Here is an 18,504-nt window from a genome sequence, read left to right on the forward strand (position 1 = left end):
TTTGGAACCCCATGTGGGTTAAAAGGTTTCCCATTGGACAACGCCACTGATGAAAATTAACTTTTGAGAGTGCAAGATTTATGCTAAAAGTTTTCCCTTTTGTTTAACAATAATATTTTGTTCTCCTCTGCATTACATCTATGGAGCTCTAGCTTCTTGTTGTGCGTAATCAAAAATTTAAAGTTTCTTGAGCTAATGTTCTTTTCGTTCCCTAGACAATGGTTAAACATTTGCCCATATTATACGCACATTTTTTGCCATGCCTTCATTGGCCGTTAATTTAACGCCACGTCTAACTTCAATCTGTGGCCCAAAATAACATTGAATCAGCATAAAATCTACATTATGAAAAGCTTCATCTCGTCTCTAGCAGCTCCCTCTGTCTCCCCCTCTCTCTCTGTTTCAGTAGTAGTTACACGCTTCGAGTACAAAAATTTTATTAAAATTACTCTCGCCTTGGCTGGGCTCCAATATGCCGCCTTCGAACTTCCTGGCTTTTTACCTGCCCAACTCGGCTCTTTTCTGTTCTGTTCTATTCTGTTCAGCTCTGCTCTGTCTGTCTAGGTCATAAAATTAATAGCCTACGCCTGGTTTACGACCAAAAAAAAAAAGGAGGAAACAAAAAATGGGGGGAAAAATCGGGTGGAAAAAAGGAATCAAGCCAAATTACTACGAAAATTTCCAAAAGCTTTGGGATAATTTTTAGTCCTTTGCCTAGCATAAAGTAAAGTCATACAAATTTTTTTCGCTTTGGATTTTCTGTTGTAAAATTCATGCCCAGACAGGCACAAAAATGTCTATTCTCTGTGTAATTTTCGACGTAAAATATGCCCAACGTTGTGGCATGTGGCTAATTTAGTTGGCCTAGACAAAATCATGACAATATTTACGGTAATCTATGCAAGGAAGTGAAGTTACCAGATTCGAAATGGAGGGAAAAACCTCGACAGATGACCAATAAAATAGGTCAACAATTTCGTCAGCAAAATGTTAAAACTGGTAACCAATCTCTGAGTTTTTTTGGGAAGGCAACTAGAACTGGGCTAAGAAATATGACAATGGACATTTCAGAGACATTTTCATATCATAACAATTTAAATGAGTAACCAAAGCTGATGCAATCGCATAAATATTTCATAAAAAGGATTTCGTTCTCTCTGTTTCCAAATTAATTTTATTACATCCAATTTTCATTTCCTTTTTGCCAAGAGACTTGTAATGTATTAAATCCAGTTTCACTATCCTTTTGCCAAGTCAGTGAGCTTTGCAATTGTATTTGGTGTTGATGCCTTTTTTTTGGTACCCTGTATCCAATGAGAAAACTGGTTGTATACATTTAGGTCGTAGCCAATTCGAGAATTTTAAAACTGATTAGGATTTAACTAATTTTGTGGATAAAGCAGAGAAACAGTAGTTTAATACCTGGATATGGCGTTACTAATATTGGTATCTTTATGTTGGTGATCCAATTTTTGCACAATATTTCATTATATTTTACATTGACAAAGGAAAAACAACAAATTTTCACACAGTGAGAGAAAAACCATGACCTCCATTAGGCTGGAAAGAATAAAAACAAGTAAAAATGAGAATTATTTTCTTCCTTTTTTTTTTTTTTTTTTTTTTTTTGGGAAGGAATATTCATTTGAAGGAAGTGCAGAGCAATATGCGGGCTTCAAAATGTGAATTCAAACCAAGCTAACTATGTAGGTCAACTGGGGATGTGAGTGTGAGCCTGAGAATGGTTTGCGTTTGTGTGTGTGAACAACAAACAAGAAAAGTGTGTGCGTGTTGAGAGCCAAAGTCAACATACACTTGCACCGCATAAACAGACAGGAAAAAAAAGATGATGATGACGATGGTGAGGAGAATGAGGAGGGACTGTAGCACGCTGTAGGCAGGATCAAGAGCGGTTGCAGCAGCCAAAGGGTGTCTTTAGTGTAGCCCATTACTATAAGTGTTGTTGCAAGTACGTCTATAGTATATACGTATGTATTCACAACTATTTGAGTTGCTTCATTCAGTTCCGCTTTTTAGTTTTCATTTTTCCATTTTTTTTTTTTTTTTTTTTAACACATTTTTGGCTTGTTGGTTTTTGGTTGTTTTTTGTTAAAGGTTCAACCACATAAGAAAGAAAAGAACACATGAAATGGGTGCCAGTGCAAGTAATTGTTATAATAGGGGTCCGGCAGCAATTTCATATGTTCCACAAAATGTTTTCTTGTCTTTTTTATACCCTTTCAAAAGAGCTAAATAGTTTTACCAAAAAGTTGGTAAAGCTCAAAGAAAGCTACAAGCAGCCAATTTAAATAGAAAGAAGAACTACTTGTTGGCAACCTTAGGGTCTTTTTACTTGTTAGTGAAGTGCAGTGAAATAATTACAGAATATTTAAACTCGTACCTTTTACTTTAACCTTTTTGACCATTATAATGGGAAGAGTATTGAACGGGCGTCCCACAAAAATCATCTGCTCTGTAATTTCGTTTATTTGGCCAAAAATTTTCTCTAAAGTCCTTTCCTCTCTCTATCTCCATTTCATTTTGTTGTAAGTGGGTGGATGGGTGTTTTAGTTGTGGTAAAAGTTAAAAATTCTGACAGGCTTTAAACCCTTTGCAATCTAGAAACGGATGTGTAGAAGCTATTGTTGCTACTGCAATTAGCAGCTGCCATAATTGTTGTTGTCCTCTTTAGGGGGCCAAAAAGTTTTTCCGTTTTTGGGTTAATTGTAAAATCGCTTATATAACGCTTATAGCTTCGTTTATGTTGTTAATGAGCCAATTTTTTTTTATTAAATATTTCTTGCTACCAAACAAATAGATAAAACAAATGTATGTCAGTTAAAAGTCAATATTTGTCGATTTTCCTATCTGGTCGATCTACCCTTTGAATTTGTCTCTCTCTATCTGGTTTATGGTCCAAATTTGTTTCGCAGCCTCTACCAAAAATTCAATGTACAGTATAGTGAGTAGGGTAGGGCAAAAGTCTACTCAAGCAGACAAATATAATTTATGCTGGCGCCACATTTAGCTTCCTATTCATTCATATAGCCGAGACATTCATTAAAATCAAATAAAATGTCAAAAAAAAGCAACAAAACAACAAAACCAAAGCAAAAAAAAGCTACTAGAATATCTCAAATATCGCCGCAAATTGTGTAAATGTGTTAAGCATATGCCAAAAGACAGATAAAATGTATATGATTGACCGGCTGAATGACATTTGGAATCATAATACAACAAAAATTATCTATATGTATAAATATACGATTGTATAAAAGCCCGCCTCAAAACGTCGCGACAAAGTCATTAATATTTTTTTTCCTGCTGTGGCTTAGTGACAATTTGATTGCAAATGATAATTTATGTTCTTTTTACTGTATGCATTGATAAAATTCGCAATCAGGGCCGGAGGTGTGAATATGTGGGAGCTGATCAAATCTTTGTAACAACGTCGTCAAAATCCGTTTTTGAAAATTGGCCGTACCATTAACATACCATAAAACTATAATGATTCATTGGGTGGCTCATTTAAATTTTGATTTGACTAACTTGAATTCTTGTGTTTTAAATGTTTGAATTTGTTACCATAAGAAAAATTCTAGAATTGCATTTTCAGCTTCTGCATGTGGTCTAAATTGCAATCCGGCCCTGGCATAGGACCATATGTTTAGCGCACAATATAGGCGTTTATTGGAAGAGTTAAAGAGGCGTGTTATCTGGTCGATATCTTTTTACAGATATGTTTATTTCTCTTATGCTCTTCCTTCTCCTTTTCTCTTGGTCGCTGTCTGGTTTGTCGGTTAATAAATCATTTTATTTTATGGGACGGACAAGGCTGAATTATTGGCGACAATGTGACAGCATTTTGCTGCTGCTGATGTTGATGATGGCGCCAACCGACTCTTGCCTAGCCCTTTGCCTTTGCCCTTGCCCCTAGATCTGCCTCAAACTATGCGATGGATACGCAAAGCAGGAATCACATGTACGTAGTTGTTGCAGTTGATAATGGCTTTGGTTATTGACTTGAACCAGTATGAGTTGGCAATTTACAGGAAGCTATATCAATTAAGGATTATTAAGCCATGGCCCATATTAAACTAAGTTCAAGGCGCAACTAACACCATTTGACCAAAGAAACTTTAAAGGATTTCTCTTTTCTTGAACTCTGTAACTGCTGGAAAAAGGGTAAACACAAAACTTTTTTTTTCATTTTTTTTTGTACCTTAAGCTTTTAAGTACTTTGAGGAAAAGTTAAAAAAAAAAAAAAAAAAATGTAAAGAAAAACCCAAGGAAAACCCTTGCTAAAAATTTTTGTCGAAAATAAAACAAATTGCTAATTGGGCATTAAGAAAAGAGTTTGCTGCATCAGAATCGTACTTAATGAGTTAGTTAAGTAAAAAACCTAGTAGAAAAGAAGAGGAGGGAAGGGGAGAAGAGAGGAGCTTACGTAGGGTTTTTAAGTACACATAATTAGCATGTTAAACTGACGTAACTGTACTTATTTGCAGTTTTTCTTCTTTCTATTCTCTATGTCTGTTTTTTTTTTTTGTGTTGGTTCTATGACTTGTCCTTTTGGGTTTATTGTTTTCATTTTCATTTTATGCTGTCCTAGTTCAACAACTCCTCATTCTCTTTCACCTCCTAGTCGCCGTCGTCGTTTTCGTTGTTGTTGCCGTCGTCGTCCTGCTGTCTTCGTCCTGTTTCCTGTTGTCGGTCGGTTGTATACAACTCGTTATTTTTGTTACAATTTTCTTTTTTTCGGGGGTTTTTCTTGTAATTTAATTTGCGGTCAACCGACTTGGCACAGGAAACTGGGTTGTGGAGTCTCTACCAAAAACCAAAACCACTGGGCATCCTTTTCCAGCTACTTTCGTCTAATTTTATGGCGTTGCCTTCTTTCTTACTCCTCTTATAGTTTTACTTTTGTGCTAAAAATACCACAAAAAAAAAAAAGGATCCGCCATTTCACAGTTTGTGCGAATAATGCAGTCGAGTGCGTCCACATTGCCAATCGCATTGGCCACAGTATTAAAATTCTCTTCTCTCTTTTTCTCTCTCTCTCTTCTCTCTTTTCCTGTTTCCCTCTTTAATTTTAGGTTTAATAGGAAAACTCCTTTACAGTCTCCTTTTGTAAGTCTGTACTTTTTTTTCTTAATGTAATGGCATTTAATATAAAATTGAATAGAAATGGAAAATTACGATAAAAGGCAAGAAATTCAAAGTCCAAAAAATGAAATGAGGTAGTTTATTATTTAATAAATAATAAATTGAATAATAATGTACTAAAAAAAACTCCTAAACTGCAAATAAAATAAAGAATTTAAAGAAAAGTCCAAAAAGTAAACGATGTAAAAGAGAGAGGTCAATGGAGAAAATCAAACATAAAAGGTTAAAAGATTTACTACCACAAAAAGAAAGAGCAAAAAAATATTGTGTACAAATTTTGAAATATAGGTACATAAATAAATGATAAATAAATAAAGTAAGGAAGCCAACATTAGAGTAAAAAGACAGAAAGTTAGAAGGCTTTAAACTGAAGATCAGAATATTATCCATTAAAATGTCTTTAAACAAATTTTTTATAAAGAAAATTAATTGAAAATTACTTGATAATTGCCATAGAGTAAACGAAATTCGATATAACCAATTTATTTGATGCTGTAATTATGTTACAATTCTAGTCAGCAGCCCTTCCTTTCCCTTTCCCTCTCTCCATCTCGCCTTCTCTCTTTCGGGCCAGTATTCTTAATATTCTTCTATTTCTCAGCTTGATGCTTAAATTTACTTTCCTTGAATCTCTCCTAAATGAGTGGCACCCCCTACTGCTTTTTTTCCGTATGCTTCTTCTTCTTCTTTTAGGAAAACGTGCCAAGCGTTTTAGCGCCTGTCAAAAATTAAGGTTCGGGTCGTTAGGTCCTGTGTCGTCCAGGACCGGGTCCTGGGCACTTTTCTTTTTATCGTGTTGGGTTTTTAATAGGCTTTTGTGTCGGTTTCGTTTTACTTGGCATTGGTGGGGGATGCGGGAGTCTCGCCATAGGCCGTCTGTTTCTTTTTAATATTTTTTTCTTTATTATTATTTTTATTTTTTTTTTTTTTGTGCTGATATAAACAAGAATTTTATTTTTCAAATGGAGAATTTTCTTTTATCTAATTTCTGCTTTGCTTTTCTTTCTTTGCAGGTAAGCCCAAATGTGTTTTAAATTGGAAATGTGAAAAATAGACAACATTAAAAGGTTTTACACAGTTATTACACAGTAATTATTGTGGCAGAAAGAAAATCTGGGGAATGTTTTTGGAATTCGGACATTCAAATTGGATAAAAAATTCTAAATGGGTAAAGTAAGACCTCTTAAATCTGCTCGAGATGCAATTTTGTTTTATTTAATTAATACTGATTGCGGATTGCACTTGATGGTCTTATGTCATTAAGGCAAAGTCATAAAATCAATTTAAACCAATATTAGATGGCGATTTGATCAAATAGAATTCCAATGTCAAAGTCAAACAGTTCAATAATGAGGGTCATACACACACAAGAACACTTACACCCACATCGATTCACACTCTCACGTACTCTTGCATATGCCCAATTAGATCATTAAACGTAATGCCAACACGATTGCAATTAATTACCAAAGAAATTAAATTCTATGTTCAACACGTAAATGGCAAATATTAAGCGAACTTCTCGTCCTCCGCCCCTTTCTGGCCATTATGTGCGGTTGTTTTGTTGTCTCCCGTAGCCACGTTAATGACATCGCCACATGGCTCTGGTTCTGGTCCTGGCTCTGTTTCTGACTCTGGTCATGCCCTGCACTTAACAGGTTCCTACGTTTTTATAACGCTTTTTTTCCTCTCTCTTTCTCTGTCCATGCATTGTCGCTTACCTATGTACCTATGCTCAGGTTTTATCTAAAGCGACGGCGGCAGCACAACAAAAAAGTTTTCCCGAGCTTTGACTGTTGCTGTCTCTGGACAGGAGTTAGATGGTTATTAGAGGTTCTACATACATACATTAAAAGAAGGATAAACTTTTAAATCCGCATATGAGTAATGACACTCAATTCTGTTAACGTGGAACGCAATTACGACCTAAATGAGCAACGATAAAAGTTTCCAACGGTCCGAACGGACTTTATTAATTATTGTATAAGCTTTGCCTTTGCCTATTTTGTTAAAATGATGGATTGTTAGTTGAATAAATAGTTTAAAACTTATACGATAGGTAGATCGCCAAATAAAGAAACAAATCGACAGATATGTAACTGCCTGACTGTTTTTTTACATCAAACCCCATCCTAGAATAGAACATTGCAACGTTATTACCTATAATACTTATCATTAGAGTGATTCAAGGCGACGGCAACTATTAGAAACTTAGTGAGTTTAAAAAATATTCGATCGTTTGTCTGAATTTATTATTGTCTAAACTTCTTTCATTATTTTTGCAGAGCATTAATTTGAACTTGTATTTACTTGTTCTGCCACTCATTCAAGTTTCATTCTCCTCACATGGTTTGCTTCATAAATTCTCTGTCGAAGGCAAGTGTATGCTCAACCTGTTGCAATAATTGAATTGAATAACTTTCATTCGTATCGTTAATTAATACATTGTGTCCATTTCGAAGTGCTTCTACCCACAACTCCCCCCAGCAATCAGCTACTTCTCTGCTCTCTGTTGTGTTCGTGAAGGTAATTGCAAGGAAAAAGCCTTTTACTGTGTGTTTTGTATTTAATGCGATTATTGAGATTATCCATTAATAATAGTAGGAGGTTTACATGTTCAAATGATGCTTGTCAAAGAGTTTGATTGGCACTGTAGAAACTGTGTTAAATAATCAAATGTTTTAAGTGCTATAAAATAATATCAAACTTGTGAAATTTCTTTAAACATATTCAAGGCACACTTTACCATAAAGTCACAATTTCCAGTATAATTTTGTAAGCTTAAATTACATTTCCCATGTTTACATGAGTATTCTTATCGTATACCAGAAATGTCAATTGTAAAATGATAGATTTAATCAGACCACAGCAAAAGGGTTTTGAAAGTGAACGCCGTTCCCGTTTATCCCCCGCCTAGTTAATATTCGCTTCAGCTTTCCCACCCTTACATGAAACTGGTGTCGACAGCTTTCATCATTTCAATTTCCATTTTCAGTGATTAATTCATTGAATGACAAAATCCTGTTGCGGGGTTGGCGGGTTTGACTAGTATACGGACAGGGGATGGGGGGCTGTCATAAAAGCAAGTCTCATTGAGATATCTTTTGACAGGCTTTTGCAATCCATTTACACTTCATTTACTAATGAGAGCCAATGTCGCATTTATGAGTCCAAGGGTCCTTTTTAGCTCACTCCTTCAGGCGCGTTAGAGACAACTCAGAATGGGTGTCTCCCAATCGCTGGGATAAATGTGTCAAAACAGTTTGGACATTTGACAGCGCTTTCAAATACAGGGTGTTCTGTTGTTTGCTTGTTTTTTAAAACTTTTCTGCAAGTTCTGCTTTGGTCACATCTGCCTTTAATATTTTTTATGTTTCGTGAAAGATTAACCAAAGTTGTGATAAAAGCGAACAAAAAAATGAAAAGAGTTGCAAAACATGACTAGAAAAAAGACCATGAGAAAAGATTGCAAAACTTTGTCTCTTTTTTATTCTTTTGTTAGTTTAACACGACAGTTTATGATATTGTTAAGCAACTTTTATTTTGTTTTTTAAACTAAACAATTTTCTGGTAAAATAAGATAACTGGCAAAACCGAAATGCCTTTAATATAATTTCATCTATCACAAATTATGCATTACAATTATCGTTGTCAGATTGCCTTGGGCTATAATAATTAGCAAAAAACAATAACAACAAGAACAAGCAGTCATTTATATTATGTTAATTGCTTTAGATTTTGTTTTCAATCATTTTAATTGCTTTGAAAACTTTTCAAATCTCACACTTTTCGCTCCCAGGTATGTGATGTCGGAATGTCGTTTCAATTTCAAAATTTTCCAAATGTAAATTTGGAAACAAGCTACCTTAATTAAATCTTCGCTTTGCGAAAACAAGAAACTTTTTGTTGTTCTTATAACAATTGCCATTTTTAAAGCAATTAAGTGTAAATGCTGTTTGAAAAAGTCGACCAAAGAAATACAATTTCATTAATACTATAGCTTTGTTTTTTGCTCCAGGTTTTTCCATTTTCACGTTTGCCTTCTCCTGCCAAAATCCATGCTTTTACAAATACAAAGTAGACACGTGCAACAGCAGGTGTATGTGTTAGTGTGTGTGTGTGTGTGTGACAGGTGTATGAAGGAAATAAAATGGCAAGGAAAAAAGACGAAAAAATATGAAATAAACCAACTACCTGCCTGCTCACACCTCACCGCTAAATCATGTGAAAACGCTTTGAGCTAAAAATTGGCTGGCAGTTGGTTTTCTTTTTTTCTGCCCCTCTCACCACACATCCTCGGCCCTCGGCCACATTGCCGAGAACATGGTTGGTAAAAAAGAGAAAAGTACCGGCTAACAAGTTTTTGGCGATTCATGTGTGCCAGAGAGGGATTGAGGTGTGTGGAGGAGAGAATGTAGGTGTGTGTGCTGGGGATTTCTTGTGTTTACGTGGCGGATTTTAAAGTTTTGGACTAAGACCAAGTTTCTTGTTTCTCTGTTGCTGTTGCCTGTTGACATTACATGGAGGTGGGGCTGTTTTGACTACCTTTCTTGTTTGCCAACACTTTGGGAAATGAGTTGAGCAAAAATGTACACATAAGTGAGATATAATTTATCCAATGATGAAGGCAATGATCTCGAATGTGCAAAGAGTTCTACATGGCCAACTTTAAATCGTTTGGACAAAAAGCTTGAATTTTGACCTAAATATTAATTTTAATTCAACCAAAGTTTTATGATATATAATTCTTACTAATTATATTTAATAATCATCGTTTTTTCAATTCATTTAATGTGAGGAACTTTCTGTAGTATCGCATCACTTGAATCTTAAACATATATCAAGTGCAATTAAAGTCATTTATTAAATTGTCTTGGTCTGGGGACCAACGCAACCTTTACATTTATTACGTACTTCCCACAGAGTGAAAGTCGGCAGTGGTAATAAATTTTCTGACTAAAACCTGAGCGACATTTAACAAAATAATTACCAGCATATTTCGAATGTCTCACGTAGAAGTAGCAGACCGCCCAGGTCACATTTATCTTTGGTTAGTGGAATAGAAAAACGAGAGACGAAGAGCAGCACAGAGACATAGAGAATGAAATGAATTTCATAACTCAAAGTCACTTCTAAGCCAATGGAGACTCGACTTGAACTTGTTATTTAACACTTTAGCAAGTTGCAATGCCCAGTTCACTCTCCCGTATACACACACACACACACAAATGAATAGTTTAATTCACATTTGAACATTGCAAACACGTATTTAGTAATTAATTATACTTGTCAGAGAAACAATGACATGGTTGGCAAGTGTGAGAGAAAGAGATAGCAGAGAAACCCTCATCTTCGACTCTGACACAAGGATTAAACGCATTTGGCTCATATGTTGGCAAATTGTTAGTGCCATGTGAGCTTACTAATGAGTCATTCCACAAATATCATGTGATTACTTGCTATGTCATTCGGTGATAGTTTTACCACAAATTTGAAAATTTCTCTAATTAGGTAAATCTTTTAAACTTTAATCGAAGCAATGGTTTTTCAATCTGACAAAAGTAATTAACAAAATTAGCCATTGAAACTACCAACGGGTAAGTACAAAATTCCAATAGATAATCCTTGCTTGATTGAAACAGTAGAAATAACCTGATACTCAAGATTTGATTAAATAGACCCTAAAAAGTAGGCAATGAAAAAAGGCTGACTCCTCTTTAGTTCCCATAATTTTGCTATAACATAAAACTTTTTCACACACGTCTCTTATCTGCTGCCAAAGTCAACGTGTTTCATGAAGAATCGAATGAGGTATCTACAGAGTCTACATAAATGTGAATCATTCAACACGTCAAATAACAATTAGAACATATTGCTTTGGCTGGTTGACTGATAACACAAAGCACAAGACAATCATGAAACACTCTGACAGTATAAAACGGCCATCATCATGCTTCCCGTAAAATGTTGAAAGTGTCAAGTGCAGATGATGATGATTGTAATAATGGCAACAAAAAACTGAAAGTACAAAGCACACAAACATGTTTTATGTCACAAATTTGCAATAATTGGAATTTATGACACAGCCAAATGATACATTTCTTGTAAGTGGCTGGTAAGATAAATCAACTATAATTAATTGGAAAAAATTTAAAGTTTTAATAAGCAAACTACGTTTTACCACACCTTCGAGTGCTTGACTTGAATTTCCTTTCATTGTTTTGTTTTTTCTTCTTCCCCTTCCATCCATGTAGGTCGCCAATTGGATTCAAAGCAATTAAAAGCGGATTAAAACTGCTGTCGTGCAATAAAATAGAAATAAAACAAAAAGAATAGAAACTTTTCCCTTTTTCTATTGAATTTTTTCTGTTTTTTGCACTCTTTGCGATCTGATTGTGTGTTTGCTGCTGTTGCAACAGAGGATTCTAGGGGGAAAGAAAAGTGTGGGAGGTTTATGGGGTTTGTGTGTCTCACTTGTTACAGCATTTTATGCGCATTAACAAGGTAATTGTAGCAGCTTTGAAGGGCTTAGAGATTGAGGAGCCGAGTCTGAGGGAAGCCACGCGCAGAGGAAGGGCCAACGCGCAGTAGAGCTCAGCTTGACTTGTTGCTGTTGTTTCTAGGTAATACGAGTATGTAGCTAAATTTTCTTTTTATCCTCTTTTGTGCCTCACAATAGGATTTTGAATCCATTTGATTGTTTTTTGGCTCACTTTCTCACTCTTTGCCGTAATACATATAAATGAAATTAAACCGTATGCAAAAGCATATTAAATTAATACATTGCAAATATGCAAATAGAATATCCATAATTTATACATTAAAAGCTCATTTAACACTTCTTTGTACTGCTTTTAATGAATTCATTTAATATTCCCCCGTTTTCCATTAATCACTTTTACTCAACTTTTGCACTTGCCCAAACACTTGAAAAGCACCATTTAGACTGCTTATTCAATCAGCTATAAAATTACACTATCCAGCATAAGTTTAGACTCTTCGTATACTTAATATTTCAAAATTTCCTCCACATTTCTTGCTTTTCTAAAACTGTAGAAGTCTTTTCTTAAACGATTCAGATATGTAGCTTAAATTTGTTGAACTGTGTTAACAAGGACTTTTACACATTCCCCCATCCATTTCTTAATGTACTTAAAATTCTTTTTACTCGTCGAGTTCAAGTTTGCTCGGCAATTATTGAAAAGTTTTTCTCAAATACATATACATATATATTTTATATGTTTATAGTACATACTTATACTATATATTATACTAGCACTCTAAAGTTATGGCAGCATTAAGTAAACGCCAGGCATAATGTTTATGCATTTATAATATTCCATAATATGCCAGAGTGATGGTGGTGTTGGACTCATGGGAGAGGTGAGGTGGTGCAAGACACGCACAAAAGTATGCAACAAAGTTATGCAAAGTGCAACAGCAGAAGACAACTTCCTAGCGTTTGCCACTTGAAAAATGTAGCAAAAATTCCTTTAGCGAAAAGTGAAAAAAAATATATTATGTCGCACAATGCATAATGGGTTAAAAAGGCTAAGGAAGAGAAAAAAAAAGTAGAGTGGAAAAGTAGGTGGGAGAAGGCAGCTGGGTAATGGCTTCTAAGACATTTTGCTGCTGTTGCCAACTTGCTACAGGATGCAGGTTAAGTTCTTGACGCCAGTGCCACATAAAGTGGCAAAGTTATGCATGCAACTACAAAGATGATGAAAAAATTGGGGGCGTGGCAAGTGTCAACTTGTTTGATTTAGCTCACTCACTTCCGACGACTCGTTCCTACTCTGTTACTCTTGTTTCGCCGGCTGTCTCGTTTTTTCTCACGCACTTTGCTTATGGCAATTTCTCACACACTAATCAGTGCCTCATTACATGCAAAACCTGGTTCTGGCCTTACCTCTAGCTGCTTGGCATCAGAGAGGGTGATGGAAGCGCATTGCACACAAGTATATCAGCTTCCGGCTTATAACATGCGCTGACGTGCTTCCGGCACGAAGTTCTAAACAGCTAGCGTCGTGCTTATATAATTTTATATGATTTATGTTATTCTTTCCCAAAAAAGGCTTTTCTTGCGTAGAAAAGAACAAGAAAAAACTTTCACTACGTAATTTGCGCAATGTTCCTTATCACAAAAATATTTTGGTGGGTCTTATGAAAAGTTTATTTTTAGGTTCCATACTCTAAACTTAAAATATTCAATTAAAATGTAACGTAAAATGTTTAAAGAGTAATTTTAAATAAAATACAGTTTCTTCAAATTTTAAAGCATAAAAAAATTGTAGCATACTTTTTTAGAGCACATTTCTGTTTGTTCTCCCTTGCAAATCTATCTTCATTTAATCCTTTTTTCCTAGAGCTTTCTGTAATTAATTTTCAACCGTCGACAGTCAAGCAGTTAATATATCAACTTTACGCCACACTTGATTCCACATCCGAAGTCAACGGGCCTTGATTTTGCGCTTGACTAATTTAAACTTTCCCTTTTCTGTTGCTTTCTGTTGTTCTAACTCATTTTTCTTTTTCTTGAATTTTTTTCTTTACTTCCCCTTTTTTTTTTTGGGAAGTCGAAAGTTTTCTGCTTTTTGCATTCTGTTCCGTCTACGTTTCCTTGTTAAATTAGTATTTGTCGTCGCCGTTCGCTTAAGCTTTTGCTTTATCTGAGCGCAAGAACCAACCAGCCAGCACACAACCAGTCAACCAACTCCACTTGGTCCAACTCGGGAGCCAAGCAACAATTTGTTTTTCGCTTGGCAACGCTTTTTGCATTCGATAAGCAAAAACTTTTACGTCGGTTCAAGACGATTTTTCATGTCGCCTCGTTTCATTTTGCAAAAGTGGCAACAAAAGTTTCCTTTTAATTTCAGTTTGTTGTTTAGTTATTTTTTACCATATAAAAAACAAAAATAAAACAAAATAATTGCAGTTAATTGTATTTCCAAAGACTACGAAATCGCAACTAATTTTATCTTTGATATTTTCTGTCCTTGCAGGTATGTAAAAGTCAGCTTGGAAATGAATAATACGTTGGTAAGCTTGGCTCCTTAAACTTAATTTAATACATAATGCAATTAAATCATTTATGATGTGAACAAACATTAATGTTAATACATTTGAGAGAGTCTTGCCTCTTATTGTCTTGTCTCACAACCTTGAAAAGAAAACCACAAGCAGATCTTATATGATTCTTTGGAGTATACGTATTTTCAGAATTCTCCTGCATCCGACACCTTTACCATCATTTCCAGTTTACTCCTTTTTAACCTACCTCTCTTTACCTCTCATTTGTCTTTCCCTGTCTTTCTTCTCACCTTAAGGCTCATTAATAAATCTGAAGTCTGTAATAATGTAGTCAACGTAGACATTTTCCAAACAACGGCAACACAAAAGTCAGTTTTTGTCTGACTCGTGCAGCAGTTTGTTACAGCTTCTTCTTCTAGTTTCAACATGGTATCTTTCTATGTGTATATGTATATATACTCGTACAGTCAGTCGTCGTCGTCATCGTCGTCTTTGTCTAGTTTTTGCCCTTTACTTATAGGATTTTCGGTTGCTTGTTTAACTTTTTACTGTGCCTTGCTTATGAAAATCGAATTCTTGTCCGAGAATTTGTGCAGAGTATTGAATGAATTGCAAGAATATTACTTGAAAGTAGAAATTTTTCATTTTTACTCCTTCTTCTTGCAGTATGTAATTAAAAGTTGGGCTGACTTCGTGAATAAAAAATCAAATAAATGGTTTGAATTTGCTCAACTTCTCGGCATGTGTTTTTTAGCCAGAACAAAAAAAAAAAACACAAATGTTTCAAGTAAAACAAATATTTGACTTTGTCAAGGGATGACGATGATGATGATGCTCCTGATGATGGCGTTGATAAACTCATGATGACAGGCTACAATATGTATATATGTGTGTGTGTGTGTGTTTGGGTATGTGTGCGTTTGTTGTTTGTTTTTCCATGTAGTAACCCACGGGGAAAATGGGTAAAATGTAGAAATGGCTGTCGCCGCCTTGTGGCTTGTGCAATTAATTAAACCCATTGCCGATGGTGTGAGGCTCGTGCTCAGCATAATGTTAAATTCAACGTTGTAAAAAAATTCTATTAAAATTAAAGTGAAATCTCCTTGCCCAATCGCCCCATTCGCATATCCTTATACACATTTCGCCAAGTTGTTTTCTTGTATGGATCTTGGCAAGTTGAGTTTCCGCAATATCTTACAGTTGGCATTTAAAATATGCAAGGGATTTGACATTTTAATCAACCATGACCACTGGGTCCCTAAAAAAAGACGGAGACGAAACAAAAAGAAAAGAAAAGTGCAAGTAGCGAATTCTGTAAGAAACAAAAGGGGAAAGACAAATGGAATGAAATAAAGGAAATAAGAGAAGCATAAGATGATAAAAACTTGCGGAAATTCCTTAATGAATACAAATGCGCTTGGCTTCGCCTATTTTTGGTTAGCCCGAGAAAAACGAGAACCCCCCAATGTCGTGACTTGGACTCGGCCGTAATCGATTTACTGCTGGTCAACGTTGACTATTTTTCATTTGTTGCATTTTCATTTTTATGGTAATTCCTTTAATCTAATTTTACTGCATTTGCATAGAAATTGCTGAAAGAAACGAAAACCAAGTAAAGGAGAAAAACCAACTAAAAAGATAAACACCACCCAAAAAAAAAAAGAAATTAATTCAAATTGTAAAGATTCAAGGTTTTTCTGCTCTTAACTTAAATAATAAGCCAATCAATAAAATTGCATTTCTCATGCCAAGATCTGTTGGTCTCTAAAGAATGAGTTCTCTATTAAAGAAATAAAAAAAGAAATGAAAAACGAAAACAACTAAACTTAAAATGGATTGCTTATTTGACCATCATTCTGACATTGAACTTGCATAACTTGTGATATATCTATTTTTAGTTCAATGAACTACCGTAATGAGTTCTTGTACGAAATGGCCAAGAGCTCAAGTATTTAATATTGATTTTAACGAGACGCATACAAATTAGCCAAGCATCACATGGCGTATGATTGATGTACGTTATGGGTTACATTGTGCTTGTTTATGTGCACGGAAATTTCCTCATTTCTATCAATTAGTTGGCTGTGCATCAGTGTGCACTATGTGCAATGTGATGGGCAAATTGAATTAGTCACAATGCAATGTGCAATATGCACACATAATTTTGTTAATTTAGAAGATTAGTCCTGACAGTTATGACTGTAATGTGCAATAGACAGATTAAAGACCCACATCATTAACCTCGATTCGCCACCCCGCAAGACCCTCTACTGAAATTCATAGGCGGGGTCGTTACCACGTAACAGCGAAGTCTGTCATCTGCTGATATAACTCCGGCATAGTTCCTACTGACTGCGTATTCATACAAACATACATACATTCTCCTACATACATAAATCACAATGGTTGACGTGTGGCAGGTTTTGGATGGCTGCCCGTTCACCACTCAGCCGCTGCTTGACTTGTCACTTGCTGCCGACATTTTGCGGCCTGACACTTGACATTTGTTCAGAGTGCAGTTTTTACTTTGTTTTCGTCTTTTTTTCGCTTCTCTTCATTTTTTTGCGCCTCTCTCTTTTTCTTGCAGTTTTTCCAACTTGCTGCTGGTAGAAATTGTTGGCATACATATGTAGAAGCAGTCTGAAAAAGATAAATATCATTTAACAAATTTTTAAGTCACATAACAGAAGTTGTCCAATTTCTCTTTGAAAATGAAATGTATCTGATAACACTTAAACCGTATGCTATCAGAAATGGGACAATCTTTAAAGAGCTTTAGTGCCCATGTAGAGACATGGAGAAATGTTCTTTTTTTCAACCAGACAAATCGATTTTAATTAATTACGTTGCAAATGGTTAATTAAATGGTTTTAACATTTCAATGCTTAATGAGGTGTGTAAAAGTGGTGCCAATAATTGAATTTAATTAGCAAACAATATAACTAAAAAGGATAAAGGATAATACTACTGGAAAATAGAGCACAAAAAAAGACAAGTTATTTGCAATTGTTTGGTTGCAATTCAATATTTTATTTGATTAGCTCAAATCGTATGTTCGACTGTTCCATTTTTGGTCAGCGGTTAAGCTTGTGGTTGACCACTTATAGGCAAACTTACCCACATTCACACACACACACACACACACACACATTACCATATTCGTAAATAGGAGTGTGAGAAAATGTGGCCAATTGGAGAAAACCACACAAATTGTTGGCTTCCATTATTGGTCCTTCACCCCTTCCAGGACTCTGCTGTGGCCATCGGCATTGCATAATAAAATCTTCGTAATTATTTTTGTTTTCCCCTTTTTGTTATTTTAGCCAAATAAGCAAATTGTGGCATTGGCAGCGGCTGCAACGTTTAGTCATATTTATGAATGCACAAATGTGTGTGCAAACACACACACAAACACAGTTTGCCATTTATCATGCCAGTCATATATTTTCTTATTCAATATGTGTATATACATACATATATACAAAATATGGTTGGAGAGGGAGAGAATAAAATTGGCTAGGGAAAATCAATAATTCCGATTTTCTCTTTTTGTTTTTATATGTTATCACAAATAATTTAAATATTTAAGGCACGCATTTTTAATTTTTAATAATTTATTGCCTTCTCTGAGAGAACATTTCGCGGAGAAGGAAAACCGCATACTTATATCCTGGAAACAATTGAAGAATACTTCACCTGGCAGATTGTATGTATAGGTTACCAAAACGATTTAAGTGCTGAATTTTTTAAATGAAACCTTGTATCAATTTAAGCCGAAAAAGTGTATATTATGCCAACCAACATATTTAATGGTTTGTAATTCGTATTGCCTATACCTAAAGAATACCTATTTTGTTAGACTCGAAATTTGATTCGGTGAAATTACCTACTACATATTAATATCAAAGGCGAAAGTAACCTTTGTCAGCCGAAATTAACCCGGTAGCCGTTCACAAAATATGTAATAGCAAAAGGATAAATAGACAAAAATGAAATAAGAATTTCGCTCTACATTTTATTTATTTAACTTGGCCGGCAAAATTTGCATCTGCAGACAGTTTATGCAGGCATTTAATATTTATGAGTTGGGGCCCCCCACAGGCAAAAAATAAAGTTAAGGATACCAGAGAAAAAGGTAAAATCCAAAACCAACACCGGCAAAACAAAAACCGCAAAACAAACGGCTGGAGGAGATATCTTTTAGATGGCAGTCAGGTAATTTATTTTCATGAACCGAAAAAGCAGCCCAAGAATATATAGACAAGCCGAAAGTAAAGAGAGATACCCTATGCGCGTGTGTGTATGTGT

General features: G+C 35.1%; 1 protein-coding gene and 1 long non-coding RNA gene across 2 annotated transcripts in view; one reads left to right on the forward strand and one right to left on the reverse strand.

Annotated features, from left to right (window-relative positions):
- Positions 1–18,504, forward strand: part of Hs6st (heparan sulfate 6-O-sulfotransferase) — an 80,796-nt gene that overhangs the window by 17,817 nt on the left and 44,475 nt on the right. The window lies entirely within an intron of this gene.
- The window catches only part of LOC137583975 (uncharacterized), a 53,898-nt gene continuing 52,044 nt past the window's right edge, over positions 16,651–18,504 (reverse strand). The window contains exon 3 of the long non-coding RNA XR_011033454.1: positions 16,651–16,836. This is a non-coding gene — a long non-coding RNA (uncharacterized lncRNA). The remainder of the gene's footprint in view (positions 16,837–18,504) is intronic.

The sequence above is a fragment of the Drosophila tropicalis genome, unplaced genomic scaffold (genome assembly GCF_018151085.1).
Source record: "Drosophila tropicalis isolate 14030-0801.00 unplaced genomic scaffold, ASM1815108v1 contig_878, whole genome shotgun sequence".
Taxonomy (NCBI): domain Eukaryota; kingdom Metazoa; phylum Arthropoda; class Insecta; order Diptera; family Drosophilidae; genus Drosophila; species Drosophila tropicalis.